Source organism: Mercenaria mercenaria, chromosome 12 (genome assembly GCF_021730395.1).
Source record: "Mercenaria mercenaria strain notata chromosome 12, MADL_Memer_1, whole genome shotgun sequence".
Taxonomy (NCBI): Eukaryota; Metazoa; Mollusca; class Bivalvia; order Venerida; family Veneridae; genus Mercenaria; species Mercenaria mercenaria.
The window spans coordinates 50,850,541-50,858,716 of NC_069372.1; positions in this window are offsets into that span (position 1 = coordinate 50,850,541).

The following is an 8,176-nucleotide window of genomic DNA, read 5'->3' on the forward strand; positions in this document are numbered from 1 at the left end:
CTCAAATCTGGTATGTAGGATCCTTAGACACATTGAACTATCAATTTGCTTTAGGTGAGGTCCATCTGTTTAGCTTAAAATAGGTAAAACATAGATAAATGGATGATGTGGCCATGAGTTTGATCTCTGTGCAAGGGGTTACAATGTTAAGGACAATGTGCCCATGAGTTTGACCTCTGTGCAAGGGGTTACAATGTTAAGGACAAATGGGTCATGAGTTTGACCTCTGTGCAAGGGGTTACAATGTTAAGGACAATTGGGTCATGAGTTTGAACTCTGTGCAAGGGGTTACAATGTTAAGGACAATTGGGTCATGAGTTTGACCTCTGTACAAGGGGTTACAATGTTAAGGACAATGTGGCCATGAGTTTGACCTCTGTGCAAGGGGTTACAATGTTAAGGACAATTGGGTCATGAGTTTGACCTCTGTGCAAGGGGTTACAATGTTAAGGACAAGTGGGTCATGAGTTTGACCTCTGTGCAAGGGGTTACAATGTTAAGGACAATTGGGTCATGAGTTTGACCTCTGTGCAAGGGGTTACAATGTTAAGGACAATTGGGTCATGAGTTTGACCTCTGTGCAAGGGGTATTCTTCATGACAATTTGATAGAATTTGACTGAAATCATTCATCCTACACCTCTAATGTAGAGAAGTTGAAATGAGTTAATACTGGTTTCGAATTAGGTTAATTAATTGCATAACAAAGTACTGTTGAAAAACAGCACTAAACCTAAAACAAACCAGTTTAGAATGTACATGTTAAATGCCCAGAAGGGCTTACAGTTTAAGTACATGTATATAGATATAATTTTCCTAGCCAGTCCAGAGATGTTCTTAATCCTGGTGGCATACTTTATACAGAACTTACCATATTCATGATGTTGGCTAAAATGATTTGCACAAAAGGGTGGTCAGACCTAAAATCAGGGAGAAAAAACATGCTTGGAGGTTTCAATTTTCAGTATATTTGGTCATTTCCACTGTTTAAAACATACCAGTTTTCTATGAAGTTATTTCATGTAAAGTAACAAATGAAAACAAAGTTAAATTTCATGCCTCTGGTAGAAAATTTGCAAATTTAAAGACGTATCAGAGAAGTGACAATTGATTACATGAATCATTTTGACCGTTTAGACATTTTTGCCTTTCACTTATTTCATGTGGTTGCTTTGAAAAAGTTGATTAAATTTGTGACTGTGCTTTTTTTAACCATGAAATGTTGTTAATCATATTTCAGCTTCCCACAGGGGATTGTTTATTCTGCCTTGACTTCTAAGGTATCAAAATTACATATGCCATGCCCCAACTTTGGTATGTTGGATCCTTAACCCTTATCTTGCTAAACACTGATTCTGCCTTTGCAACCAGTGAAGATCATGATCAGCCTGCACATCTGTGCAGTCTGATCATGATCTGCACTGTTCGCCATTCAGTCAGTACCTTTTGTTAAGCATCCCTTTTAACAGTTAATGGTACTGTCCAAATTGAAAGATGGACAAGTTCATTACAGATATTTAGCAGGGTAAGGGTTAAACTCATCAAACGTTCACAGTTTGCTTTGACCATTTAATTTCTGCAGTTGGAACGGCTTCCCTTTCATATATGCTAGTGGAATAGTATTTAATGCTTTAATTTAAAACATTATCATCAAGTTACTTACACCAAATTGACGAAAAGCCATGTTACAAAATTTGCATAGTGACATTAACCCTTATCATGCCAGACACAATTGATTCTGCCTTTGCGACCAGTGTTGATTATAATCAGCCTGCACATCCGTGCAGTCTGACTATGATCTGCACTGTTTGCTATTCAGCTAGTATCTTTTTTGGTAAGCACCCCTTTTAACAGTTAATGGTATTGTCCAAATTGAAAGATGGACAAGTTCATTATAGAAATTTAGCAGGGTAAGGGTTAAAATGTCACGCTTTAGAGAAATAACAAAATTAAATATAAAAATAATTGACATACCAGGTATTTTATGGACTAAACCTCTTTTACTAACTGTAGATATGAATGAAGTTCATACAATGCTCAGAATTTATTTAGATTTCTTTCTTATAATTGCAGTTTAACTTAACAAAAGAAAGCCTTTAAAAATGAAATAAGTTTAAAAATATTTGTATATTTTTATGGAATCTTACTTAAAATTCCATTATGCATTTCACCATGCATTCTAGGGAGGATGACTTTTGTCTCATGAACAATATTGAGTTATGAGTGACTAGAAAATTTGTGCAGTGTATTACAAAGGCATTGTGAGCTTTTAATCCTGTAGATTTCTGTCATTCTTATACTATTTGTTTATTCACCAGTTGCTATGTCATTTATTGTTTTTTAACTTGTCAATAAAAATAGTTCTGTAATATTTGTTATTTTAATTATTCCCATAAAAATTCATCTTTTCAATTCTTATCCCCTGCCTCTCCTCCAAACCACAGGAGCTTGGAAACAAATTTTTCCTCCTTTCAAGTTTATGGATTTTGAAGTGCTCAAGGTGAGCTTTTGAGATCGCCCTGTGTCTGCCGTCGTCTGTCCGACATAACAATTGACTGTTAACACTCTAGAGGTCACAATTTTCGCCCAGTCTAAATAAAACTTCGTCAATAAAGTCTTTGACAAGTTCGATATTGGGTCATCTGGGGTTAAAAACTAGGTCACCAGGTCAAATCTAAGGAAAAGCTTGTTAACTCTAGAGGCCACATTTATGACTTTATCTTCATGAAAATTGGTCAGAATGTTTATCTTGATGATTTTTAGGTCAAGTTCGAATCTGGGTCATGTGGGATCAAAAACTAGGTCACCTGGTTTAATCAAAGGGAAAGCTTGTTAACACACTAGAGGTCACATTTATGATGTATCTTCATGAAACTCAGTCAGAACGTTAATCTTGATGATCTTTAGGTCAAGTTCGAATCTTCATTATGTGGGGTCAGTAAGTAGGTCACTAGGTCAAATCAAAGGAGTTGCTTGTTAACACTCTAGAGGCCACATTTATGACCATATCTTAATGAAACTTGGTCTGAATGTTAATCTTGATGATCTTTAGGTCAAGTTCTAATCTGCATCAGGTGGGGTAAAAACTAGGTCATCGGGTCAAATCAAAGAAAAAGCTACTTAACACTCTAGAGGCCACATTCATGGCCATATCTTAATGAGACTTGGTCAGTATATTAATCTTGATGATCTTTAAGTCAAGTTTAAATCTGGGTCAGATGGGATCAAAAACTAGGTCACCAGGTCAAATCAGATATAAAGCTTGTTAACACTCTAGAGGCCACATTTATGACTATATCTTAATGTAACTTGGTCAGAATGTTAATCTTGATGATCTTTAGGGAAATAGGTCAGGTGAGCGATATAGGGCCTTCATGGCCCTCTTGTTTTTAACATTTCATAATTAGAATCATATTCTAAGGCAGCAAGCTCTTCCAAGACATAAAGACCAGAAAGAGTAGAATAATCAGCGTTCCAAATTCAAAGCTCCGATTATAAAGACTTAGTTTGTTAACATATTATGTCTGTTTGCCCAACTGGGCCTAAGTCGCTCACCTGAAGAAGACCTTAACCATCTGACCCTAAAAGGAGCCAAACACCCCAGACTGAGGTCCTTATATAGATAGTAAATAAACTATTAATTTTTTAAGGCCAGAGACCACCAATTTTTTAAGGTCAGAGACTACTAATTTTTAAGGTCATAGACCACCAATTTTTTAAGGTAAGAGACCACCAATGTTTTAAGGTCAGAGACTACTATTTTTTAAGGTTATAGACCACCAACATTTTAAGGTCAGAGACCACTAATTTTTAAGGTCAGAGACCACTAATTTTTTAAGGTCAGACTCTACCAATTTTTAAGGTCAGAGACCACTAATTTTTTTAAGGTTAGAGACCACCAATTTTTAAGGTCAGAGACCACCAATTTTTAAGGTCAAAGACCACTAATTTTTTAAGGTCAGAGACTACTATTTTTTTATGGCCAGAGACCACCAATTTTTAAAGACCAGAGACAACTATTTTTTATGGTCAGAGACCACCAATTTTTAAAGGTCAGAGACAACCAATTCTTTAAGGTAAGAGACCACTAATTTTTTAAGGTTAGAGACCACCAATTCTTTAAGGTTAGAGACCACCAATTCTTAAAGGTAAGAGACCACTAATTTTTTAAGGTTAGAAACCACCAAAATTCAAAGGTCAAAGACTACTATTTTTTTATGGCTAGAGACCACCAATTTTTAAGGTCAGAGACCACCAATTTTTAAGGTCAGAGACCACTATTTTTTAAGGTTAGAAACCACCAATTTTTTAGGTAAAAGACCACCAATTTCTAAGGTTAGAGATCACTACTTTTTTAAGGTTAGATACCATCAAATTTTTAAAGTCAGTGACCACCATTTTTTTAACGTTAGGTACCACCAATTTTTAAGGTAAAGTACCACCAATTGTTAAGGTAATAGACCATCAATTTCTAAGGTAAGAGACCACTGATTTTTTAACGTAAGAGACTATCAATTTTTAAGGTAAGAGACCCTTATTTTAAAGGTAAGGTTTAAGAGCACTAATTTTTTACGGTAAGATACCACTAATTTTTATAAATCAGAGACTACTATTTTTTATGGCCAGAGGCCACCATTTTTTAAGGTTAGAAACCACTATTTTTTAAGGTTAGAGACAACCAATTCTTTAAGGTATGAGTTCCACCAATTTTTAAGGTTATAGACCATTAATTTTTTAAGGTAAGAGATCATCATTTTAAGGTTTAGAGACCACCAATGTTTAAGGTCATAGAGCACTGATTTTTCAAGGTAAGAGACCACAAATTTTTATACACTTCTAATTTTAAGGCTAGAGACCATCATTTCTTAAGGTCAGTGACCACCAATATTCTAAGGGAACAGAACACCAATTATTTTAAGGTCAGAGACTAGCAACATATCAAATCAGGGACATAATTCGAATAATCTTGGTAGAGGACCACTCGGCAATGCAACATACCAAACATCAAAAGCCTATGCCTTGCAGTTTCAGACAAGAAGATTTTAAGTTTTTTCATATATAAATCTATGTAAAACTTAGGACCCTGGGGCGAGGCCTTTTTTCACCAAAGGGTAATAATTTAAACATTCTTTGTAGAGGACCACAAGGCAATGCTACATATCAAATGTCAAAGGCCTAGGTCATGTGGTTTCAGACAAGAATATTTTTAAAGTTTTTTTCCTATGTAAAATTTGGGACCTCCAGGATGGGGCCTCTTTTCACCCCAAGGGCATAACTTGAATTATCTTTATAGAGGACCTTTAAATGATGCCACATGCCAAATACTTAGGTTTTGGATAAGAAGAATTTTTAAGGCTTTCCTTTTGGTTGCCATGGCAACCAGAGTTCTGTGTGGAATTCAGTTCTTTGAACAATTTTGAAAGGTGGCCACCCAAGAATTATTCCTGTGAAGTTAAACCACCTACCTACTGTAAGCCATCTAGATGGCTTCCTCATGAAAGGATTCTACACCCCAAGTGATGTTTCTAGCCAACAATGGTGAGCGGCAAGTAATTTCGGAGGTATTTGATTTCATCTAAAGATTTGTATCAGTATATGAGCCACGCCATGAGAAAACCAACATAGTGGGTATGCGACCAGCATGGATCCAGACCAGCCTGCGCATCCGCGCAGTCTGGTCAGGCTCCATGCTGTTCGCTTTCAAAGCCTATTGGAATTGGAGAAACTATTAAGGAACAGCATGGATCCTGACCAGACTGCGCGAATGCGCAGGCTGGTCTGGATCCATGCTGGTCGCATACCCACTATGTTGGTTTTCCCGTGGCACGGCTCATATCATTTCCTTGGAGTTATCTCAAGTATATTTAATATACATAGTGGGCCGATATGTTTGACCAAACAGATGTTACACCTATCATGTGAGTAACAAGAAAATTATTTTCGCCAGTTTTAGAATTATAAAACATTCCAGCATATGCCAGCCACATGAGCTGCAAGTAAAAATCAAAAGACTGATAATTTCTTATGAATCTCAATTGTGACCAGTGTTCTAGATAAATTAGACAAAATTTTTGCGGTATGTTTTACTTTTGCTGGTATTAACCACATTTCCAAATGTTTATCTGAATATATTATTTAGCATGTGAAGTTGTGCATCTGGGTTTTGCTAGAGATATCACTCAATCAGACCAGAGTTATGGCCCTTGACTTAGTAAAAAAGCATGCATAAAAATGCATAAAAGTTGTGTCAAACATATCTAAAAAAGTGTATTAAATAGGGTCATGAAACATCATAGGAATATTATTTAGCATGTGAAGGTGTGCACATGGGATTTTGTTCTGGATTTTTTTTGCAGTCACACCAGAGTTATGGCCCTCGAGTGTCAAAAAATGCATAAATGTCATACAAGTTCGTGTCACTTGTATCTCATAAAAGTATTTGACTTAAGAGTCATAAAACGTTAATGGATTGTTATACAGCATACTGGTGTTCTGTTTAGGATTTCACTCAGCCACATTAGAGTTATGGTTCTTGACTTAGTGAAAAATTCACAGTCATAAAGTGCTTGTGTTGCATATACCTTAAAATTTCTCCTAGAGTCATATGAAATCATGTAGGAGTATTATCCAGCATTTGAATTTGTGCAACTGAGTTTTATTTTTTTCACATTGCTTGACCAGAGTTATGGCCCTTGACTTAGTCAAAAAATAAAAGTTTGTGCTTCATGTATGTCAAAATGTACTTGACCTAGTCATTAAACATTTGAGGATTGTTTTATAGCCTATTTACTCGGCTAGGCCCGAGTTCTCGCTCTTCACTAAGTGAAGAATATACTATTTAGGCAGTGTAACTAAAAATACAAACTTCAAGTAGGAACTGTCTATTTTAGATATATGTGTAGCTAACTGTAGACAACTCTGTTATGACTTTACTGTAGGCTTAGGTGGCTATTGACCTAGTACCCCATGCAAACTATGCACTTTTTACCTCTATGCAGGGAAAAAGCATGCATAATTGCCACAAGGATTAGCAATTTGAATAGAAAACTGTGTCAAGATCAAATAAGTTACTGCCCTGGGGAAAGTGTGACATTTTCTGTGGTGAAATCTGTCAACAAACAGACAATGTTTTTAAAAAAGTCAAAACCCACAGAATTTCACAAGGTAACGTATGTTTAAAAGGCTACTGCTGGAAAGAGAACAATCTCTACAACCCATATATATGCGTCAAATTATAGGAAAAACATCTAGAAATATGAGAAAATCAAAGAAATCTATTTTAGGACTGTTTAGATGCATGACTGTCTTATCATGCATAGCATTTAACATAGATAGATTACTTTTCCATAACACTGATATAACATGCATGGACAGGATTAATATTAACAAACGGTGTTCACTAAACAATTTCACTATATAAACAGATTGTTTCTCTTGTGTAACTGTAAAGAGGGCTTAGGGTAAGTCTCTATACTATTAGGTAGTTCTTAAGTTTGTGATGCAAACATCTCAAATATTAAACTTCGAGTCATAAAGCCATGTACAGTGACAGGAGCGGGGGAAAGGGGGGGGGGGGGGTACCTGTCTCCTTTGGATACACATCTAGTTAAAGTAGTTAAAACTATAGAAAATCAGATGTAAATGGACAAGAGCTGTCTGTTGACAGTGTACTTGACTATTTGAAGAATTGATGGAAGTATGGGGTCAAAATATTACCAGAGATTTTCAGAAAAAGAAAAAAATAGATAAGACAAACAGTGTACCTGTACTTGAGGATTTGGATAAGTCTTGCAATACAAGGCAATGTGTGACCATGATAGTAAGTAAGTGTTCAAAGTTTCAAAGCCATATGTCAAACAGTCAACAAAATATGGAATGGTATGCCAAACTTATCTAATTTCTAAGTCAAAAATGGGCCATAACTGAGTAGAGTCCTTGTCCTAGTTCTGTAGTCTTGCCTACATATGTAGACTATGATAGTAGTGTTAAGAGTTTCAAAGCTTTATCTCAAAATGTGGACTGGCAGGAAAAAATTAACCAAGATGTGACGCCATAGTGAGTAACTCTACTAATTCTTCAAATAACCGAGCTAAAAATCTGAAAGAGGACCTTTCAAGTATACTACATACTTGCATCAGGTTTTTGATGATCCATCAAGTGGTTTGTGAGAAGGAAGT